Source organism: Podarcis cretensis (assembly GCF_951804945.1).
Source record: "Podarcis cretensis genome assembly, chromosome: 3".
In the NCBI taxonomy this organism is placed as follows: domain Eukaryota; kingdom Metazoa; phylum Chordata; class Lepidosauria; order Squamata; family Lacertidae; genus Podarcis; species Podarcis cretensis.
Genome location: NC_137172.1, coordinates 16,976,365 through 16,998,046, shown reverse-complemented (window position 1 = coordinate 16,998,046; position 21,682 = coordinate 16,976,365). Strand labels below are relative to the sequence as shown.

General features: G+C 44.6%; 1 long non-coding RNA gene across 2 annotated transcripts in view; it reads right to left on the bottom strand.

The window, feature by feature from the left end:
- Positions 1 to 723: 723 nt before the first annotated feature.
- LOC307212001 overlaps positions 724 to 21,682 on the bottom strand; it is a 47,952-nt gene continuing 26,993 nt past the window's right edge. The window contains exons 1-4 of one of the 2 annotated variants that reach the window (XR_013836712.1): positions 5,863 to 5,973; positions 3,231 to 3,411; positions 1,586 to 2,714; positions 724 to 1,357 (exon numbers count right to left, since the gene is read on the bottom strand). This is a non-coding gene — a long non-coding RNA (uncharacterized lncRNA). Of the gene's footprint in view, positions 1,358 to 1,585; positions 2,715 to 3,230; positions 3,412 to 5,862; positions 5,974 to 21,682 lie in introns of those variants that run through there. The other variant, XR_013836711.1, reaches the window with a different exon arrangement.

The following is a 21,682-nucleotide window of genomic DNA, read 5'->3' as shown; positions in this document are numbered from 1 at the left end:
TGCCCAAGCAAAGGTAATTTTTCGAAACCGTTTGCACAAGGGGGATGAATACCAGTTTAGATTTTCTAATGGAAGACAGTGGTGCACACGGAGAACTCGTAAGCATGCCCTGTTATGAAATGATTGTGTAATGCAATTCCTGTTGCCTGGTTATGTTGCTGGAAGCAACTTTACTTAATAGCAGTGCTGATTATTTGAATGGCCATGTGATGCAATCCATCCATTCCCCGGTGTCTGTTTTTTGTTGTTGCTCTTTGGCCACAGGGGAAAGAGACTTTGAGGGGAAGATGGTGCTTTAGTCTTTCCAGTTTCTGCTGGCTGCCGAACTGCAACAAGAACAGGCCCTGCCTACTTTTATAGGTAGTTTTAGAGCTTGCAAGTGTGAGGCCTGCTGAATGTCCCTGTGTCATTCACAACTAGGGTTGCCAACTTCTTTTTTTATGGGGCCCAGCTTCTATGTTTTTAGCAAATCCCCCCTGCCCCCATCACCGTCAAAAGCTTTTTGCAAATCGCTGCCCTTGAAGTACCAAGTCTGGGCTGAGTTGTTTTCTGGTGGCAGTCCAGAGATTGATAAGCCTCTCTTTATATTCCTTGATGCATTGAGAGGCTGCATGCCAGAATTCTTCTTCTCTCATTTAGCTCCTTGGCTCATCTCCTTTTCCATACCTTTTCCCCAACCTGCTGGGCTGCACACCTGGAACCCTGCTATTCTTCCTATACGATACCACTCTCAGCAGTCATGGCTTCCCCTGAAGAATTATGGGAGCTATACTTTGTTAAGGGTGCTGAGAGTTGTTGCTAGGTCTGTAGCTCCCCTCACAGAGATACAATTTTCAGAGTGGTTTTAACAGTCAGCCCTCATTCCAGGGAACCCTAGGACAGATTGAGATACAATCTCTGTTTAACAACTTTCAATGAAGGAAAGTCCAGCACCTGACTTTGCTCTTCGTATCACACCCTCAAGTCTTAAGGCTGCCCTGTGTTCCTGGTCCTTGGTCCTTGTGTTGTTGTTCATGACATAATCAGTCTCGGCTTACTGGCCAGCAGGTAACAAGCTTTTGTATAAGACTTTGATCAGAACTTTTCTTCTTCTCTTACCAGTGACCTTTGGACTTTATAGAGAGAGAGAGAAATCTCTGAGATTCAAGTGTGCAGACTAGAATTACTAACTCTGCAGTGCAGGTTGTAGATCGCTGACGCCCAGTGATGAATCTGCATTCATATAGATTGTACGCCTATGGGAAGGGATTGCCTTCCATTTAATTTAATATAAAAAGCAGTGTTTAGGTACTTAAAAATAACAATTTAAATACTATCAGCAACAAAATCATAGGCCAAGACACATGCACCTCCATAACTATGTACAGTGGTACCTTGGGCTACATACGCTTCAGGTTACAGACTCCGCTAACCCAGAAATAGTGCTTCAGGTTAAGAACTTTGCTTCAGGATGAGAACAGAAATCGTGCTCCAGTGGCACAGCGGCAGCGGGAGGCCCCATTAGCTAAAGTGGTGCTTCAGGTTAAGAAGAGTTTCAGGTTAAGAATGGACCTCCGGAACGAATTAAGTACTTAACCCGAGGTACCACTGTACCTGCATTTTTGCTTTCCCTTGCAAAATGCACCTCAGCTGTAGGATTTTAAGAACCTTCGGGCTCCCTTAAACTGGAAGTATTGACATTTTTGGTCCCTGACAAACAGCTGAACTCCCCAGTCTCTGCAGTAGGCCTTGTCTCAGCACGTGCCACTTTTTGATTTGAATTGTGAAGCACAATGTGGAACGCACATTTCTTACTTGACATTTTTGTTCTCAGTGCGCAACTAATGGAGAAACACAACAACATCATCTACGTTTAGACTGTGTACACATCAGAGAGTTAATATGCACATGGGTCATGCACATGGGTCATTTTCCTGAGCTTGCCTTTGCCCATGCATGAGAATTGAACTGTTAACTCAATGGTTTCCCATCTGCACTATTGGGCGGTCCTTGATGGGATGTATTTGTACTGTGTTGGTGTCCACACCACTCGGTTTGCACTCCCTTACCTCCCGGAGTTCTGGGAACCGGAAGTCCACTGTGGGAATGTACACAAGTATTTGCAAATTGGTCCATGAGAAGGGGAGGCAGTGAGTTACACTTGCCTTAGGCCTCAAAGGGCTAAGCTGGTCAGGGGCCCCTGCCAGAGGCCAGCTGCTTTTTTGTTTGTGTTTTTAACTTTATTCTAACAAGACTCCTACCTCAGGCCTCAGACAAGCTGTTCCCAGGCCTCAAAAGACAAATGTCTTTACAAGCCCTGGGTAGGCTGTTTTATTATGTTTTCAGGTCACTTCTAGTACTAGTGCCAGGAATAAAGTAAATTTGCTGGAGCAACCAACTGCTATGATCCAAAGGGAGAGGGTTCAGCACCTCCTCTTTGTGTTTTTATTCTATGATACCACACTTTATAGGGGTGATTTGAATGATGACCCCATCATGTCTGGCCTGGTCTTCGGTTTGCTTTTGCACTGAATGTTTAATCTTGCAATAATGATTTAAGAATCCAGATCCATGTTTAAGTGATACAGATCTAAAATTCTGTTTAAACAGACCTAGTTTCTCCCCCACGCCCTGTGCATTCCAGCCCATCTGGCAGAAATACTTGCTGGTTTCCTCTCTTCTGGATCTCAGGGATGCCAAATTCCACCGTAAAAGATTGCATTCCTGAGAGACAGCTGCATGAAAACAAGAGAAAATGATCACTGATCATTGGCTTCTGCTTTGAAAATCTCAGCAATGCCTTCCTGCACACAGAAGTGGCCTGACCCTCTGAACTCTTGCTCTAGGGAGTGTGGGGGATGATGACACACACACAGAGATTTAAGCAAAAGGGTTTCTCCACCAAAGCTAGGCAGAAGACCTCTCTTTGTTATGATGACTTTGCTTGGATGAAATGTAAAAACGTAAAGTTTGATTTAATATGGGGTGGGGAAGATGGTGCCCTCCAGATGCTGTTGGACTCCCAATTCCTGTCAGCACGATCAGTGGTCAAGAAGGATGAATGTTGTCATCTAGCAACATCTGGAGGGCCACAGATTTCCCATCCTTGATTTAAGATGGCACAAAACAGGTCGAATCCACCACGTTTTATTTCACTGCCCATTTAATGCAAATATATATTTTAAGTATTTGGGCCACCCTTATTGAAGGAGGAGGGGATCTATTGCACTGATTCTTCCAAGGTGACCTACCTGTTGAATAATGGTAAGGATGACATTGTGGAGAATGTGGCAATATTTTTGAGTGACGCCATGAAATTACGTCCTCCATAGATCATAAGAATCACCTTTGTATCTCCCGACGTCTGGACATTCTTACCTCCTACTATGTTTTGTTATCTGTGTTCCAATCCATGTATACGACATACTCTTACTATGCCAATAAAGGAGATTGATTGATTGATTGATTTAACACTTAGCAAAATCTATTGCTGTTAACCCTCAAATGCTCATTAAATGCCTTCTAATGTCCTATTTCATCAGTCTACAAAACAATTCAAGATGAATCACAATTGCCTTGCCTAGCTGACTTTCTTTTCATGCATACAATGGCAACCTCACAGAGTCTAACGGATTATTCTTTTCAGCATTCTGGAATAGACATTCACTATGCACAGTACCTAAAAGCAGCTAGTTCTGTGCTGTAAAACGGCAGGTACAGGCCCTTTCAGTTCAGCTAGGCCATAGACTCAAAAGAAAATGGAATGATCAAAATGCAGGTTTATTAAATTATTATTTTCCCCAACAAGGCCACTTCTGCACCACCCCCTGGTTTCCTGACATCTTGGCCTGAAGGCTTGCAGTAAATATGGCTCCATTCTTTCAAGGGTCTACCCTGGAAAAACACCGCCTTATGAACCCAACTGGCCTCTTTCCCCTCTGGATTTCCATATGCACGCTGTCACAGAGTCTCAGTGTCACTGTGAATTCCATTGGCATGAGGCTGACTCCCCTTTGAAGTCACTAATGAAGGGTATCAGAGACGTACAGACTTGACAAGGTCTCCCACTGGGATACATTCCCCCAAGCTTACACTAGATCACCAATCAGAACATTTCACTGTTACTTATTACCAAGAGCACTGCTACATTATTTTATTTTATATTATGGTTGCGGGGATACAGCCTAGAAGGGGCAGCTGCACTGCTCAACGCACTTGGGGTGGGGAACTGATGTCTGTCTGTCTGTCTACTCTTTGCAAAGATAATTCCTCCAGCATCAAAACTGAATGTTTAAACTAGGCTCTGCTTGTTCTGGGGCAGCTTGGGGTGAGTAGGAAGCTTAATTTCCCACACCTAATTGTACCTGGAGGAGAAGCGCATGGCATTTATGGGTGTCAATGTATTGAGCATGGTGCGTTAGTTAACAGGTGCTATCTCTATAGCCTGAAGTTCTCCCTCCCTTTGGGCGGGTGAGGGAGGGATTTCAGCTGCTCTTTTCCTTTCTTAGAGATTTTGCTGAATTTGTCCCAGTTAAGTCTTTTGTTGGGGTTTCCCTTGCATTTGGGCCCCAAAGCTGTCCCACGACTTGGGCACTTGTCAGTAAATGTCTCTGTTTTGATAAAGGGTGCATCAGAAGAGAGGAGAAGTCTCATTTGGACTGTTTGTGGTGGCTCCTAGTAATGTTGTGAACTTCCCTGAGATCTACAGATAAAGGGCGGTAAACTAGGGCTGCCACACGTCTGGAATTTCCTGGACATACCGGTAGCTTGGATTCGGCCATCAGAAACTGTGTCTGGGAAAATCTGGATGTATGGCAACCCATGTCGGAAGTGTAGATTATGGCGGATTTCCAAAAAAAAAAAAAAAAAAAGCCCCAAAATCTGCCCCCAAAAAGAGCTCTCACAACTTTTGTGTCCGGATTTTCACTTTTTGAAATATGGCAACCCTAGGTAAACTAAATAAATAAAAGCACACCAAGGTAAACTCAATATTTGGATCTGATGAACTACTTATTTACTATGACAACGACAACTACTGTTACTACTGATGGGCTGCCTCATATATCAGTGGGCCTCCTATAGGCAGTGGTGGCGGTGACACTTTGATTCAGGAGCCACCATTTTCATTTCCACAATGTCCACAATGCAGAAATTAAAATGGCAACTCCCAGCTACCTGATGTAGGGAACCCAAAACAAGTGTCAATGCCAGTGGTCCCTGCGGTCCTTTTGAGCTTCGACAGTTGCCCCTTGGGTGCTTGATGCTCATGCTGGGCCTCAGTTGGCATGGCAACATGGAGTTAAACAGATAGGGCCCAGCTGCCATGGAGCTTATAGTCTCTAAGGTCACATCCACAGCATTACACTTAAACCACATGGCTTCCCTCAAAGAATCCTGGGGAATGTAGTCTGTTAAGCGTGCTGGGAATTATAGCTCTGTGAGGGGGTAAACTACAGTTCCCATGATTCTTTGGGCAGAAGCCCTGACTGTTAAAGTGATATAAATGTCCTTTAAATGTATGCTGTGGATGTGACATAGTGCAGAAACAACACAGGGATGGAGGGGCAGACAAGGTAGGGAGAGAAGAATGTGGGCAAGTGACTTTACACACACACACACACACACACACACACATATGTAAATTTGGTTATGGTTAGGGCCTGTGCAAGACATTTTCTCCCCGAGGGCTACAGATGAGTAAATGGCAAAAGAACACACCAAATCAAGACGCATAGTACCAAAAGTTGATAAAGGTATTTTGGAATTTGAGGCAGAAAACCCCACAAGCAACTCTCTCCCCTGACCCTGGAAAGAAAATTAAAATAACAATAACTTAAATAACCAGTCATTTGCCGATAATCAATGACATCCAAAATAAGCTACCTGCGGTGGGTGTCTCATGCCGCCATGAGTCTTCTTCCCACTCAACTCATGTATGTTTTGTCAAGAAAAGATTTCAGAAACAGTTCACAACGAACAATATTCCTTCTGATTCCTTTCATGATGGGAGAGACGGGGTTTGTATGCCGTTCTTTGTAAGCTTCTGTCCCTTAGCTACTTTAAGGAGGGTTCAGGGGGTGGGTGGGTGATTTGATATAAAGTAAGGAGGAATGGCCCCTTCATGGATCACTGCCTTGCCGTGGCGAAGGGGCTTGAAGAACTCAGAGAAGCTATGAACTATGCCGAGCAGGGCACCCAAGATGAACAGGTCATAGTGGAGAGTTTTGACCAAACGTGATCCACCTGGAGGAGGAACCGGCAAGCCACTCCAGTATCCCTGCCAAGAAAACTCCATGGACAAAGACAACAGGCATATAAAAGTTATGACGCTGGAAGATGAGCCCCTCAGGTCGGAAGGCGTCCAACATGCTACTGGGGAAGAGCGGAGGGCAAGTACAAGTAGATCCAGAGCTGATGAAGCGGCTGGGCCAAAGCCGAAAGGACGCTCAGTTGCGGATATGCCTGGAAGCGAAAGGAAAGTCCAATGCTGTAAAGAAAAATATTGCATAGGAACCTGGAATGTAAGAACCATGAACATGGGTAAGTTGGAGGTGGTCAAAAATGAGATGGCAAGAATAAATATTGACATCCTGGGCATCAGTGAACTAAAATGGACGGGAATGGGTGAATTCAGTTCGGATGACCATCATATCTACTACTGTGGGCAAGAAACCCGTAAAAGAAATGGAGTGGCCCTCATAGTCAACAAAAGAGTGGCAAAAGCTGTACTGGGATGCAATCTCAAAAATGATAGAATGATCTCGATACGAATCCAAGGCAGACCTTTTAACATCACAGTAATCCAAGTTTATGCACCAACTACTGGTGCTGAAGAAACTGAAATTGACCAATTCTATGAAGACTTACAACACCTTATAGAAGTGACACCAAAGAAGGATGTTCTTCTCATTATAGGGGATTGGAATGCTAAAGTAGGGAGTCAAGAGACAAAAGGAACAACTGGCAAGTTTGGCCTTGGAGATCAAAACGAAGCAGGGCAAAGGCTAATAGAGTTCTGTCAAGAGAACAAGCTGGTCATCACAAACACGCTTTTCCAACAACACAAGAGACGACTCTACACATGGACATCACCAGATGGGCAGCATCGAAATCAGATTGATTATATTCTCTGCAGCCAAAGATGGAGAAGCTCTATACAGTCAGCAAAAACAAGACCTGGAGCTGACTGTGGCTCAGATCATCAGCTTCTTATAGCAAAATTCAAGCTTAAACTGAAGAAAGTAGGAAAAACCACTGGGCCGGTAAGTTACAATCTAAGTCAAATCCCTTATGAATACACAGTGGAAGTGAGGAACAGGTTTAAGGATTTAGATTTGGTGGACAGAGTGCCTGAAGAACTGTGGATGGAGGCTCGTAACATTATACAGGAGGCAGCAACGAAAACCATCCCAATGAAAAGGAAATGCAAGAAAGCAAAGTGGCTGTCCAATGAGGCCTTACAAATAGCGGGGGAGAGAAGGCAAGCAAAATGCAAGGGAGATCGTGAAACATACAGGAAATTGAATGCAGATTTCCAAAGAATAGCAAGGAGAGACAAGAAGACCTTCTTAAACAAGCAATGCAAAGAAATAGAGGAAAGCAATAGAATGGGAAGAACCAGAGATCTGTTCAAGAAAATTGGAGATATGAAAGGAACATTTCGTACAAAGATTTCCATAATAAAGGACAAAAGTGGAAAGGACCTAACAGAAGCAGAAGACATCAAGAAGAGGTGGCAAGAATACACAGAGGAATTATACCAGAAAGAAACGGATGTCTCATATACCCCAGGTAGTGTGGTTGCTGACCTTGAGCCAGACATCCTGGAGAGTGAAGTCAAATGGGCCTTAGAAAGCACTGCAAATAACAAGGCCAGTGGAAGTGATGGTATTCCAGCTGAACTATTTAAAATTTTAAAAGATGATGCTGTTAAGGTGCTACACTCAATATGCCAGCAAGTTTGGAAAACTCAGCAGTGGCCAGAAGATTGGAGAAGATCAGTCTACATCCCAATCCCAAAGAAGGGCAGTGCCAAAGAATGCTCCAACTATCGCACAATTGCACTAATTTCTCACGCTAGCAAGGTTATGCTTAAAATTCTACAAGGAAGGCTCAAGCAGTATGTGGACCGAGAACTCCCAGAAGTGCAAGCTGGATTTAGAAGAGGCAGAGGAACCAGAGACCAAATTGCAAACATGCGCTGGATTATGGAGAAAGCTAGAGAGTTCCAGAAAGACATTTACTTCTGCTTCATTGACTATGCAAAAGCCTTTGACTGTGTCGACCATGGCAAACTATGGCAAGTTCTTAAAGAAATGGGAGTGCCTGATCACCTCATCTGTCTCCTGAGAAATCTCTATGCGGGACAAGAAGCTACAGTTAGAACTGGATATGGAACAACTGACTGGTTCAAAATTGGGAAAGGAGTACGACAAGGCTGCATTTTGTCTCCCTGCTTATTTAACTTATATGCAGAATTCATCATGCGAAAGGCTGGGCTGGATGAATCCCTAGCCGGAATTAAGATTGCCAGAAGAAATATCAACAACCTCAGATATGCAGATGACACAACCTTGATGGCAGAAAGTGAGGAGGAATTAAAGAACCTTTTATTGAGGGTGAAAGAGGAGAGTGCAAAATATGGTCTGAAGCTCAACATCAAAAAAACGAAGATCATGGCTACTGGTCCCATCACCTCTTGGCAAATAGAAGGGGAAGAAATGGAGGCAGTGAGAGATTTTACTTTCTTGGGCTCCATGATCACGGCAGATGGTGACAGCAGCCACGAAATTAAAAGACGCCTGCTTCTTGGGAGAAGGGCAATGACAGGTCTAGACAGCATCTTGAGAAGTAGAGACATCACCTTGCCAACAAAGGTCCGTATAGTTAAAGCTATGGTTTTCCCAGTAGTGATGTATGGAAGTGAGAGCTGGACCATAAAGAAGGCTGATCGCCGAAGAATTGATGCTTTTGAATTATGGTGCTGGAGGAGACTCTTGAGAGTCCCATGGACTGCAAGAAGATCAAACCTCTCCATTCTGAAGGAAATCAGCCCTGAGTGCTCACTGGAAGGACAGATTGTGAAGCTGAGGCTCCAGTACTTTGGCCACCTCATGAGAAGAGAAGACTCCCTGGAGAAGACCCTGATGTTGGGAAAGATGGAGGGCACAAGGAGAAGGGGGCGACAGAGGACGAGATGGTTGGATAGTGTTTTCGAGGTTACCAGCATGAGTCTGACCAAGCTGCGGGGGGCAGTGGAGGACAGGAGTGCCTGGCGTTCTCTGGTCCATGGGGTCACGAAGAGTCGGACACGACTAAACGACTAAACAACAACAACAACAACAAGGAGGAATGGGGGAAGAACGTGTGGATTTCATTACTGGTCCCCCTATCTCCCCACCCCCAGGATTCAAGCAACCTAGCCAGGATCACAAGGGGGGCTATCCCGGGGCATCCAATGTAAGCACTTCTGGGATTAGTGGGGAGGGGAGGGAATGAGAAGCTGTGAAATGGAGAGGTGATACCCACTTTGAAAGCTTCATAGCCTGCCCTGGCCCCTCTCAGAGCATTTGAGGAACCTCTGTCACTCCTATATACATTACTGGAATTTGTCTGGCAGGGTGCATTATGAGGTCGCATTCTGGGCACCGTATACTCCCTTCAGTTGATTTGCACCACTGAGGTGTCCTCTGGAAGCCTACATCATACAGGCAAAGGTGAAGGGGTTTATTGGCACTAAAATTAGCCGGTGGACTTGAAATTCCAATGCCAAGACATTCCCTCTCAGGGAATTTAGTCGTGTCCGACTCTTCGTGACCCCATGGACCAGAGCACGCCAGGCACTTCTGTCTTCCACTGCCTCCCGCAGTTTGGTCAAACTCATGCTGGTAGCTTCGAGAACACTATCCAACCATTGCGTCCTCTGTCGTCTCCTTCTCCTTGTGTCCTCCATCTTTCCCAACATCAGGGTCTTTTCCAGGGAGTCTTCTCTTCTCATGAGGTAGCCAAAGTACTGGAGCCTCAGCTTCAGGATCTGTCCTTCCAGTGAGCATTCAGGGCTGATTTCCTTAAGAATGGATAGGTTTGATCTTCTTTCAGTCCATGGGACTCTCAAGAGTCTCCTCCAACACCATAATTCAAAAGCATCAATTCTTCGATCAGCCTTCTTTATGGTCCAGCTCTCACTTCCATACATCACTACTGGGAAAACCACAGCTTTAACTATACAGACCTTTGTTGGCAAGGTGATGTCTCTGCTTTTTAAGATGCTGTCTAGGTTTGTCATCGCTTTTCTCCCAAGGAGCAGGCGTCTTTTAATTTCGTGACTGCTGTCCCCATCTGCAGTGATCATGGAGCCCAAGAAAGTAAAATCTCTCACTGCCTCCATTTCTTCCCCTTCTATTTGCCAGGAGGTGATGGGCCCAGTGGCCATGATCTTCATTGTAGAGCCATGTATAAATTCAGCTACATGTAATAGCCATCCTTGTCTGTCCCTATGCTTAGACTTCCCTCCGGCTAATTTGAGAAATGTGGCTTTATAATGTACAGTGTTCCACGCTATTATGGTCGTCACGCCCTGTGCTATGCACCTAAGCCACAGTTGCCTTTCAGAGTGCAAAAGCTCGATGTCGTTTGCTGTTACTGAAACACACGAAAAGCACCAGCGGATTCTGCAAAAACAAATGGAGTGAAACTTGAGTCACGTAAATTTTTCTCAGCGGCCAGCTCCGCATCTCATGACAAGCATACTTCAAGTGTGCCCTTTTGCTGTATCATCTCAGGGTCCTGCTAAATTGAAGCCTGGGACTCAATAAGCTTGTATCCAAGGCCGAGCAGTTCTTAGTGATAAGACATACAACTGTTCATGTCCACCTGTTTAGAAGTCACACTTAATGAGATTTCAGTCCTTGGCTCCACAACCGCTGTACAGATTGTCCCATGGAATGAATGTACCAGCTTTTTACCTTGCAAGCTTATTCTTTTCTACATACAGTGGTACCTCGGGTTAAGTACTTACCATATTTTTTGCACCATAACACTCACTTTTTTCTCCTAAAAAGTAAGGGGAAATGTCTGTGCGTGTTATGGAGGGAATGCCTACGGGTGGCATGCCTACAGATTTTCCTCCTCTAAAAACTACGTGCGTGTTATGGTCGGGTGCGTGTTATAGAGCGAAAAATACGGTAATTCGTTCCGGAGGTCCATTCTTAACCTGAAACTGTTCTTAACCTGAAGCATCACTTTAGCGAATGGGGCCTCCTGCTGCCGCTGTGCCGCCACTGCATGATTTCTGTTCTCATCCTGAAGCAAAGTTCTTAACCCAAGGTACTGTTTCTGGGTTAGCGGAGTCTATAACCTGAAGTGTCTGTATCCTGAAGCGTCTGTAACCCGAGGTACCACTGTACTGCCAGTCACTGTCAAGTAAAGCAGAGACCACTGAAACATACAGTCTGAGCACATGCTATTCTTTTATATCAAATTCAGGCCAAAATCCTATCTAGTCCAGCATCTTGACACGAGCATTCAAACTTGCAACTTCCCAACTGCCTGAAGTGGAGGAGTCCAAGAAAATCTGTTTTCTCACTTGATCCTGCTGAATGTATAAACAGATCCCAACAGAGAAGATTGAGCATTTCTACAGATTGGTACCAGAGCTTTATTCTTAGCGCAGACACAAATCAATGGAAAAGTCAATACTTACAAGGATCTGGATATATGAGAGCTGATTTTAATCAGCCAGAGTTGTGACAGCTAATTCAGTTGTGTGCACTACATTGGGAACAGTGGCCTATTTATTTAAAAAAGCCCGCCTGCCTTACTTTCCTCACACAGGGCAAAAGCAAACAAAGCACAACAGAATAAAATCAAACAATTTTACGCCAGTCTGGTATACAAGTTGTATACCAAAAATGGCTGGTTTCTGTGATGTGCATGCTTTGGGCAAATGAAACATAGCTCAACTTTCTCTGTACATTTGGTTCTGCTTTCGCCAGTCATAGAGAGGGGATTTTGAGGTTACAAAGGTATATTTGTCTTAATCCGACAGAGAAGGTCACATGCAGGATAAAATGGCACAGATCTTAAAGACAACAATCACTTCAACCACACACATTAATGGTTCTAGAAGCATCTTAAAGTTATCTTGATGTATGAACATTTTATGCCACCTTATACTGAGACATACTATTGTTCCATCTATCCTTGGCTGATGACAACTCTCCAAGATCTCAGTCACAGGTCTTGCCTAGTGAGCTACTGGAGAGACCATGGATTTTCTGCAAGCAAAGTATGCACTCTGTAATTACCACATCGAAAGCATTTAATTCTGCGTGTTTCTTAATTCCTTGCTGTGTCCAAACCATGCCTTCAAAGCACATTCTCCTCATCAAAGAATTCTGGGCACTGTAGTTTGTTAAGGGTTGCTGCGAATTGTAACTCTAGGAGGGGTAAACTACAATTCCCAGAATTCCTTGAGGGAAAGAATATGCTTTGAATGTGCTTAAAAGGGATAGTGTGTAATTCACAGCCCAGATTCTTTTACGTATTAAAATGCCATACAGTGCAGTCAAGGACAGTGATTAATATAATGATCATCATCTTTTCCCAAATGCATACTCCAAAGTTCCAGCCGAACAAACCACTGACCAAGTTGATAAACCTGAGTCAATCCAGGGGCCACCTTCCTCCTCCTTGCCCAACAGCACAGAACTGTTGTGGGGAAATTGATAGCAGAGTCCCCACCTTCCTTCAACAGCTCATCAACACCGTGGTAACACTTCTACAGGTAGCGCCTGCAGAATGCCAATTTGTTAGGGGAAGTGCGGAAGTGGTTTGTGTGTGAGAGAGAAAGGCTTGAAGGTGGGGGTGATATTTTCAAAGGGGGATTGTAGCTATTGCTGTGTATGATGATGAAATAGCACCCTTCAATTTTGGTCTTTCTGAGTGATGGTTCTCACTGCCGTCTCCTCCTGTAACAGGCTGTGTGAGAAAACACCAGTCTGTGTTGGCTTCTAGGCTTGTGAGCCCATGGAGCGTGCATTCGTTTTGGGATGAATGGGAAATTGAACCAACGCTGCTTCCAGATGACCTGTTTATCAAGCATTTGTCCTGATTCATTTACCAGGGAGGTTAGGCAGTGTCAGCCAGCGGCGTAGCGTGGGTTGTCAGCACCCGGGGCAAGGCAAGTAATTTGCGCCCCTAACCCCTAACTTGCCGCCGCTGCCAGCTTCTTCTTGCTGCTGCCTGGGCTGGTCGGGTGTGGTTCTCTCCCGCGCTCAGCGCTGCGCTGGGCGGCTGCTGCACTGTCCCTCCCCCAGATAGTCCCTCCCTCGTTCTCTCTCCGCTCCGCACCGCAACGCACGCCTGGCACCCTCCCCCTCCACAGTGGGCGGCGACCCGGCAGCTCGGATCGGATTCGCACAGCCAGCACTGCAGTGAGAGAGAGAGAGTGAGTGAGCCAGGTAGGGGCAGAGAGCTGCGAGTGCGAGCGCCCCCCCCCAAATGTTGCGCCCGGTGCGGCTGGCCCCCCCTGCACCCCCCACGCTACGCCACTGGTGTCAGCAATTTATTGAGCATTCATTCTGATTGGTATACAGGGAGGTTAGACTTTAAAAAAAAATAGGAAGCTGCCTTATACGGAGTCATAGAATCAAATCATAGAATCATGGAATTGTAGAGTTGGAAGGGACCCCAAGGATCTTCTAGCCCAACCCCCACGCAACCCACCATATGGGGATTGAACCTGCAACCTTAGCATTATCTGCTTAGCATTAACCATGCTCTAACCAACTGAGCTATCCAGGCTGATATCCAGGCTGATCATTGGTCCATCTTGCTCATTGTTCTCTACAATGACTGGCAGTGGCTTTCCAGGGTCTTTCTCCCCCCCCCCCCTCAAATTTTTTTATTGGTTTTCCAAAAACAAACAAACATACATACATCTTAACTGTACTTGATCCATTCTTAGTAACATTGTTACTCAAATCCCCCTGGCTGAATTTAAGTGTATATCATTGTAACAGTTTTCCCAAACAAATTTTCTCATAAAATTAACTTAATCACTTAACATCTTTCTTTGTTTTCAATTTGGCTTTAAACATATTATTCTCTAACATCACATATTTAAATCCTAAGCCTATCTGGTATTTGCAAGTTTTTCCAATTAAGTTATCTTAACATATTTAACTAAATAGTCTTTGAATTTCATCCATTCCTCCTGGTACTCCTCCTCCTTCTGGTCGCAGACTCTTCCAGTCAGGTCGGCTAGCTCCGAAAAGTCCATCATCTTCATTTGCCATTCCTCCACTGTTGGGACTTCTTGTGATTTCCAATTCTTAGCTAACAAAATTCTAGCTGCAGTTGTGGCATACTCTCCAGGGTCTTTCTTACCCACATTTTCCAGTGAATTTTCCTGTCACTTTCCTTATTGCAAACGTCCAGTATTGGGAGAGCAAAGAAGGTTTGTTGAATAAGAGCAACAAACAAAATCAACTGTAATTGCACAAGCTGAGGGTGCTAGCTGAACTCCATCTGAAAGTAGGGACCCCGTGAAAGCCCCACAAATGTATCCCATTTGGTTCAATTTCCATTTGTCCTTAAATGAATACAGAAGGGCAAGGCATGGCTCCCAAACTGGCCCATTTCGGATTGTCCTTTTCGTGGTGGTTGCCGCAAAACTAGCAGGAAGTGGCACTTTGAATTGCAGGCCAATATGACTCTCAACCCTGGTAATAACTGCAATCTGGCAGCTGCGGCAATTTCTACAGTGTTTTCTCCGTGCAACATGCTTCACAAACCCGAAGTCATTAATCACAAAACATATTCTGGCCTTAATTCTACAATTAATTTTCTAGAGCCTCTCCCATTTGTATCCATTAATCATTTTGTGGCTCCTCTTACACATCATTTGGCGCTTGGGGCTTATTACATAAAGCAGCTGTATCTCCTTTGAAGTCTACATTGTCTGTACTATATCTGCCCTATTCCCATTGATTACAAGTGTTCTCTAAGTGACAGTGTCAGGTGACTGAAGGTAACACTCTCAAGGTCTAAAAGATTACCCAGGAAGTTGTTCTGAAGGAAGGGTATCGTATAACTGAGGTCAAGATCCTAAATCGAGCTTCTCCCCTGTCCTGTTATATAATCTGGTCTAGTTAATCTCCCAGTATGCTGGTGTTTCTAAATGTGCCGGCGTCTAGGGCTACTGCTTTTGGGATCGAGAGATGTCTTAAATAGTGCTCTGGGTCAGGGCCTGAGGGGACATGAGGCTGCCACCTTGCTGAAGCAATGTAGAAGCTAAGCAGGTGTGGATTTGTTAAGTGCCTGAAAGGCCACCTGGATGTGCTACCTTGAGGTCCATGATGGAAGAAAAGGGGATATGGATGCAATAAATAAAGGAATAGAGCCTGAGTTGTTTTCAGATGACCTGTTTATCGAGCATTTGTCTTTGTACAACATTTGTGGGGTGGTAAGATGACAGTGAGGTCCACCTCTGAGGGCGAGGGTCCCTCACTGCGAGAAGTGAAGTTACAGGGAACCAGGCAGAGGGCCTTCTCTGTGGTAGCACCCTCCCTGTGGAACACCCTCCAATCATGATAATACCCAGCTCTACATCTCTTCTAAATCAGAACCGGTGAAGGTCCTGTGTGAGTGCCTGGAGGCGGTTGGAGGATGGATCCTGACAAGACAGAAGTACTGTTTTGGGGGGACAGGGGGCAGGTGGGTGTGGGGGACTCCCTGGTCCTGAATGGAGTAACTGTGCCCCTGAAGGAGCAGGTGCACAGCCTGGGAGTAATTTTGGACTCACAGCTGTCCATAGAGGCCCAGGTCAATTCTGTGTCCAGGGCAGGTGTCTACCAGCTCCATCTGATACGCAGGCTGAGACCCTACCTGGCTGCGGACTGTCTTGCCGGAGTGGTACATGCTCTAGTTATCTCCCGCTTGGACTACTGCAATGCGCTCTATGTGGGGCTACCTTTGAAGGTGACTCGGAAACTGCAATTAATCCAGAATGCGGCAGCTAGACTAGTGACTGGGAGTGCCTAGACCATATAACACCGGTCTTGAAAGACCTCCATTGGCTCCCAGTACGTTTGCGAGCACAATTCAAAGTGTTGATGCTCACCTTTAAAGCCTTAAATGGCCTTGGTCCAGTATACCTGAAGGAGCGTCTCCACCCCCATCGTTCAGCCCAGACTCTGAGGTCCAGCTCTGAGGGCCTTCTGGCAGTTCCCTCATTGCGAGAAGTGAGGTTACAGGGAACCAGACAGAGGGCCTTCTCGGTAGTGGCACCCGCCCTGTGGAATGCCCTCCCATCAGGTGTCAAGGAAATAAGCAGCTATCTTATCTTTAAAAGACATCTGAAGGCAGCCCTGTTTAGGGAAGTTTTTAATATTTAGTGCTATGTTGTTTTTAACAGTTGATTGGGAGCCACCCAGAGTGGCTGGAGAAACTCAGCCAGGTGGGTGGAGTATAAATAAATTATTATTATTATTATTATGACTTGGCACTAGGGCTGGGCGATATCCGGTTTTAAACATTGCAATACAGCACCAGCTGAACGTCATGATATACCAATATATCAGGATGTCTGAAATAATTATGGAGCTATGTAGTAGAAGCATTGGTTGGCTTCATGGTTTTCCCCACATTGTGATCCTTGCATAGCACATCATGATTCGTGATATGTTGCCAGGTCAGAGATTATGAAACTGATATCACTATATGGATTTCAAACCGGTTTTGCATGATATAAGAAAGGTGAGAAAGAAGGGCACATGTTAAGAGGAGTTTTCAATGGAGGAGGTATGGGTTTCATTGCATTCTGGGTTATTACGGTAGTTACCCCCCAAAAAAACAACAACAACTGCATTTTCTACCAAACCCCAGTCTGTACACACGGCACCATCCCCATGTCAATGTAAAATGCATTCTGCTGGAATTGTTATAATCCGTTTTGTGCTGAGAATATACTTCTCACGAGCTACACACACACACACACACACACACACACACACACACGGCACTTTCTTACATTCTCTTCTATTGGGACAGATCTACTGATCTTGCAGGACCTCTCGCTATGTTTAACTATTTGTCTATTAATCAAATAGGCAAACTAGGAACAAGTACAGTAACTTAGCTGCCTCTGTATACTGATATATATCCTCCATAAATCCACACATTGGTTTCCAGGACCTTTTACAGAAGACTGTGTAAAACACACACACAGCCTGTGGAAACACTAATTTAGGGGAGGGCAACAGAGAACACAATAGTCTGAAAACATGCTCACCTGTGTGTGCGGACAGCAGGGATAATGGGTAACATTTTAGATTATGTTATCTTGCAAAGGTGTGTATAACTGCAAACCGCTATGTACTGAAATATACTCAGAGTCGCAAAGTGATTTCATGCTCTTTATTCAGCTCATAGTGGTGAGGAGGAATGAATGAAAGTCCCCTCAAGGTATCTGCTTTATATACATTATTTACACAATGGGCTGCACATGATTGGCTAATTCCGGAATTCTACTGTAAGCCAATCAGGTTGTGGATTCACTTCTATCTGGAGCATGATTGGGTAGTTCCTGCCAACCAATCATACTGCTGCATTGTTCTAGGACCAATCAGACTGCTGCATTCTGAATCCTATTGTTCTAGGACCAATCAGGCTGCTGCCTTTTGGATCCTATTGTTCTAGGGCCAATCAGACTGCTGCAGTTTGGATCCTATTCAACCCAGTACATAACAGTACTATATGAAAGCATACTGTGAAAATGCACCTTCTGTGTGTTTCAAAGGTTACGTGTGTACACAGCCTATATCTCAGTGGCTGAGTACATGTTTCTGTCCCTAGCAGGTGACGGGCAAGACCTGTAGCTGAGACCCTGGGAAGTCGCTTCCAGGCAGAGGAAGCGTACACAGGTACTTTGATCTCCTTTCTGCACCAGCAGAAATTCAAGCTGGCAACCACTTCTGTGAACTCAAGTAAACTTGCAACCAGATAGGATCTGCAAAGCTTGTGGCTTCAGTGTTGAATCAGGGCATCAGTATGCGAACAACTAATATGGGGTTATTCTGCACCTCTGAGATGGCACTTTGGGTTTATTTTCACTCTGCTTTCGGTGCACTAAAGGATTTCTATATCCAAAGGATTTAATGTTGTATCATGCCTTTGCTGCTCAGCCGTGAGAATGGCAGGAAGAGTTTTGCAACCTGTTGCATAAATGCATTTATTTACCAAAGAGCCACGAACAGCTGAGATGTGCTAGCTGGGAAGCTGGAGGGAACCCAAACAGCAGTAGCAGACAAGGCTCTCCAAAAAGCGTCCCCCACCCCACCCCACCCCCCAAAGCTTCCCTCACTTTCCTTATCTGTACTGTGCAAGGAAATAAATATACTTTGCAAATTTATGGAAACAACACAAAGGAAAATTATTCATTGACCTTCCATTTCTGTATGAGAGAGTTCATACTGTTCTGCAAAATGTCAGCATGAAGTTCTTATCTTTCTCCTGATAAACGCCTGCCTGTGACCTTAACCTTTCGGACTCTACGACTTTCGATCACTTTAGAAGTCTTTAAACCTTTTTTCACTCCTGCCCTCTTTTGTACGCCTGCATAGTTGTGCCTCCAGTTTTGCTCCAAAGCTCATCTCTTCTTGCTCAGGGGTGGGGAACCTGTGGTCTTCCAGATGTTGACTCTGCCTCCCATCACCACTGACAGTTGGCTATGTTGGCTGGAGTTGGTGGGAGATGGAGTCTGAGAACATCTGGCAGGCCTTGGGCTCCCAATCCCTGCACTTGTTTAACTTGCCTGCCTTCATGATCTCTCCCTCTGCTGTTCTCTCCCCACGCTGCCAAACCCGCGTGGGGCAGAGTCTTATACTACATTCTAGCTTGTGTTATAACACACCCTCTAATAATAATTATCCTCAACTGATTCACAGAGAGACAAGTGATTGCAACTCTGCGATGCTTTATTGGGTACAGATCAGATTTAAATTAACTTTACAGAACAGATTATGTGAATAGGATTATACAAGGCCATCCCTATCATTTGGTGTGAGGTGGCTGCCTCAGGCGGCAGATGTTGGGCTGTAGGACACAGGGGTGAGGTATCATAGGACAAAACTGCATTTGCTGCCCTTAAATCCCATTTATATCAATGGGACTTAGGCAAGGTCATAGTTAACTTGCCGTATTGATTTTGATGGGTTCTAAGCTCAACAAACTTAGCTTGGATTCAACCCCGTGTTCTTATCCGTAAAATGGGAATAATAGTGACCTTCCTTTGAAGGGTAGCTGCAAAGTAATGTAAGGGGGAAACTGCTGAGCTCTTTGCACGATAAAAGTGTTGTTCAGGAGTACAATATCAGCAATTTAATATCAGCTCTCACCCTTGACCATTGTGCTGTTAAGATTATTTTTGCTAACAATCTGACCACATTTCTTGGCTTCGCAGAGGTGTCTAATATATTGCCCCATTATGCTCCTGATTAGCTTTGCGAGTTACAGCGCAGTTAACAAATGCCACGCTAGTCCGCGATGACAAGTGCTGCTAAAGATAGGCAGCAATGGAATGGGGTGTCCTTTATTGAGTCTAAAGGATTCACCCAGCTAATGTGGAAAGAATACACGCATCCCAGACGTTTGCTGAATTCATTCCCAACAGCACAAAGGGTAGACAGTCACCCGGAGGTCATCCAGCAGATAATTAAACAGATCTCCCACTGAAGATTCAACCATATTACAAACCTTGGGCCCTATAGTCCTGTAAAACTGTTAAGAGCCTATAAACATAGGTCTAAACTCAATAAACCTACAGCACCCAAGATTCTTTGTAGGCTAAAAGTGATTTGCAAGTGATTTAAGTTTGTGGTGTTGATGCATTCATAATTCCTATTCAAAAACAAATCAAATCAAAAGGCTTTTATCATAATGATATTAGCCTATGTAAAGTGTCGTGCAAAACATTAGCAAAGTAACTGGTGCATTGCAAAGCAGAAAAGACCCTCAACGTTGATATGGAAAGCACTATTGCCTAGTTAATTGATAAACCGCCCAGTTCGCAGTAGTTCCAGATGCAGGGCTGGGAAAAGTTATTAACAAAAAAATAAAATTAAAGCAGTTTCCTATGAGTAAACTGTACCATAAGTATTATGCATTATTAGGCCCTGAAGCTGCCAATAAATCAGGTTTCTGCTGGCCTGATTTCCTGCTGGCCTTGCTGCTCCACCTCCCTGAAGATGGCTGGAAGGTAGTTCGTCCAGTCAACAGGATGAGGTGATCTGGAGAGCCAGTCAGGGCTCTCTTGGCCTTCTATAACTGTTGAACTGGGCATGACTTTCCTAATCTAAACGATTTATTATTAAGTTGCTGGATCTCCTGGATCTTGTAAACCTAACCTGTTCTGCTAGTAATTATGCATGTAGGCTTCAGTGCAAGGATGGCTGTAATAACTTTGGTGTTGCACCAGTAATGTAGGTCACATAGTGTTGACACCAGGCTGCAGAGTGGGCTGAAATAGTTGATTTGGCAACAGCCACTATTAATGGACGCCACATAGATATTGCATCAAAGTGCAGGCTGTTGTGGATTACAGTAGGTCATGTTGCAAACTAGGAATACTGTTTTACTGATTGAGCATAGTTGTGTCCCCGTAATCTGCAAAGGAGTTCAGGTTCTGAGTGTTATCCCAGGCAATCCTTACAAAGAACCTCTGGTGTAGGCCAGGCTGAAAAAGAAGTGACCTTTTGGACAGGGGTTTGAATCCAAGTCTCCTTGTGCCCATATCCTGCACCATACTGCTTCTGCCTCTCCTACAAAGCTCCCCAAGTCCATTGCTCATAATGGCTGTCTCCTTGCTATGGATGGGCAAATCTGTCGTTTTTGGTTCTTTCTGTTTCTCACTTTTTTCAGTCTTAAATCCAGTTCTTGTAGCAGTTTGCAATATATATAAAATCCCACAAGCATTTTAGTGCAAATTTCTCCTAATAAAGACATTTTGTATACAGTTTTGAGTAATAGACACATTTTTTGCAAGCCATTTCCCTTAACATGTGCATTTTTCTGGGTTTACCAGTACAAGTGCTAATAGATGTATTTTTGTACTCGTTGTTTGGTTGGAAAACTGCATTATAGATTCAGATAAGGGATGAATTTTTGAAGGACAGCTGTGTTTCCGTTTGCCTGTTGGTTCAAGAAGTACATATATTCATAGAATTGTAGAGGAAGGAACCCTGGGAGTCATCAAGCAACGTAGAAATATGCAGCTGTCCCATATGGGAATCGAACCTGCAACTTGGCGTTATCAGCACCACGCTGTAACCAACTGAGCAAATGAGGTACAGTGGTAGCTTGGTTCTGGAACTTAATCCATTCTGGGAGTCTGTTTGACCCCCAAAACCGTTCAAAAACCAAGGCGCAGCTTCCGATTGGCTGCAGAGCTTTCTGCACTCAAGTGGAAGTCGCGTCGGATGTTTGGCTTCCGAAAAACATTCGCAAACCAGAACACTTACTTCTGGGTTTGAGGCGTTTGGGAGCCAACTTGCTCGGCAACTAAGCTGTTCAGGAACCAAGGTACCACTGTAGTTTCTCATTAAAATGAAAAAGAAATAGAATGACTCCTCTATCCCCATTCCTTGCCTTGCTGGCTTCTTGCTAAACTGGATCAGCCACACCCATGGAAATAATACATGAGCAA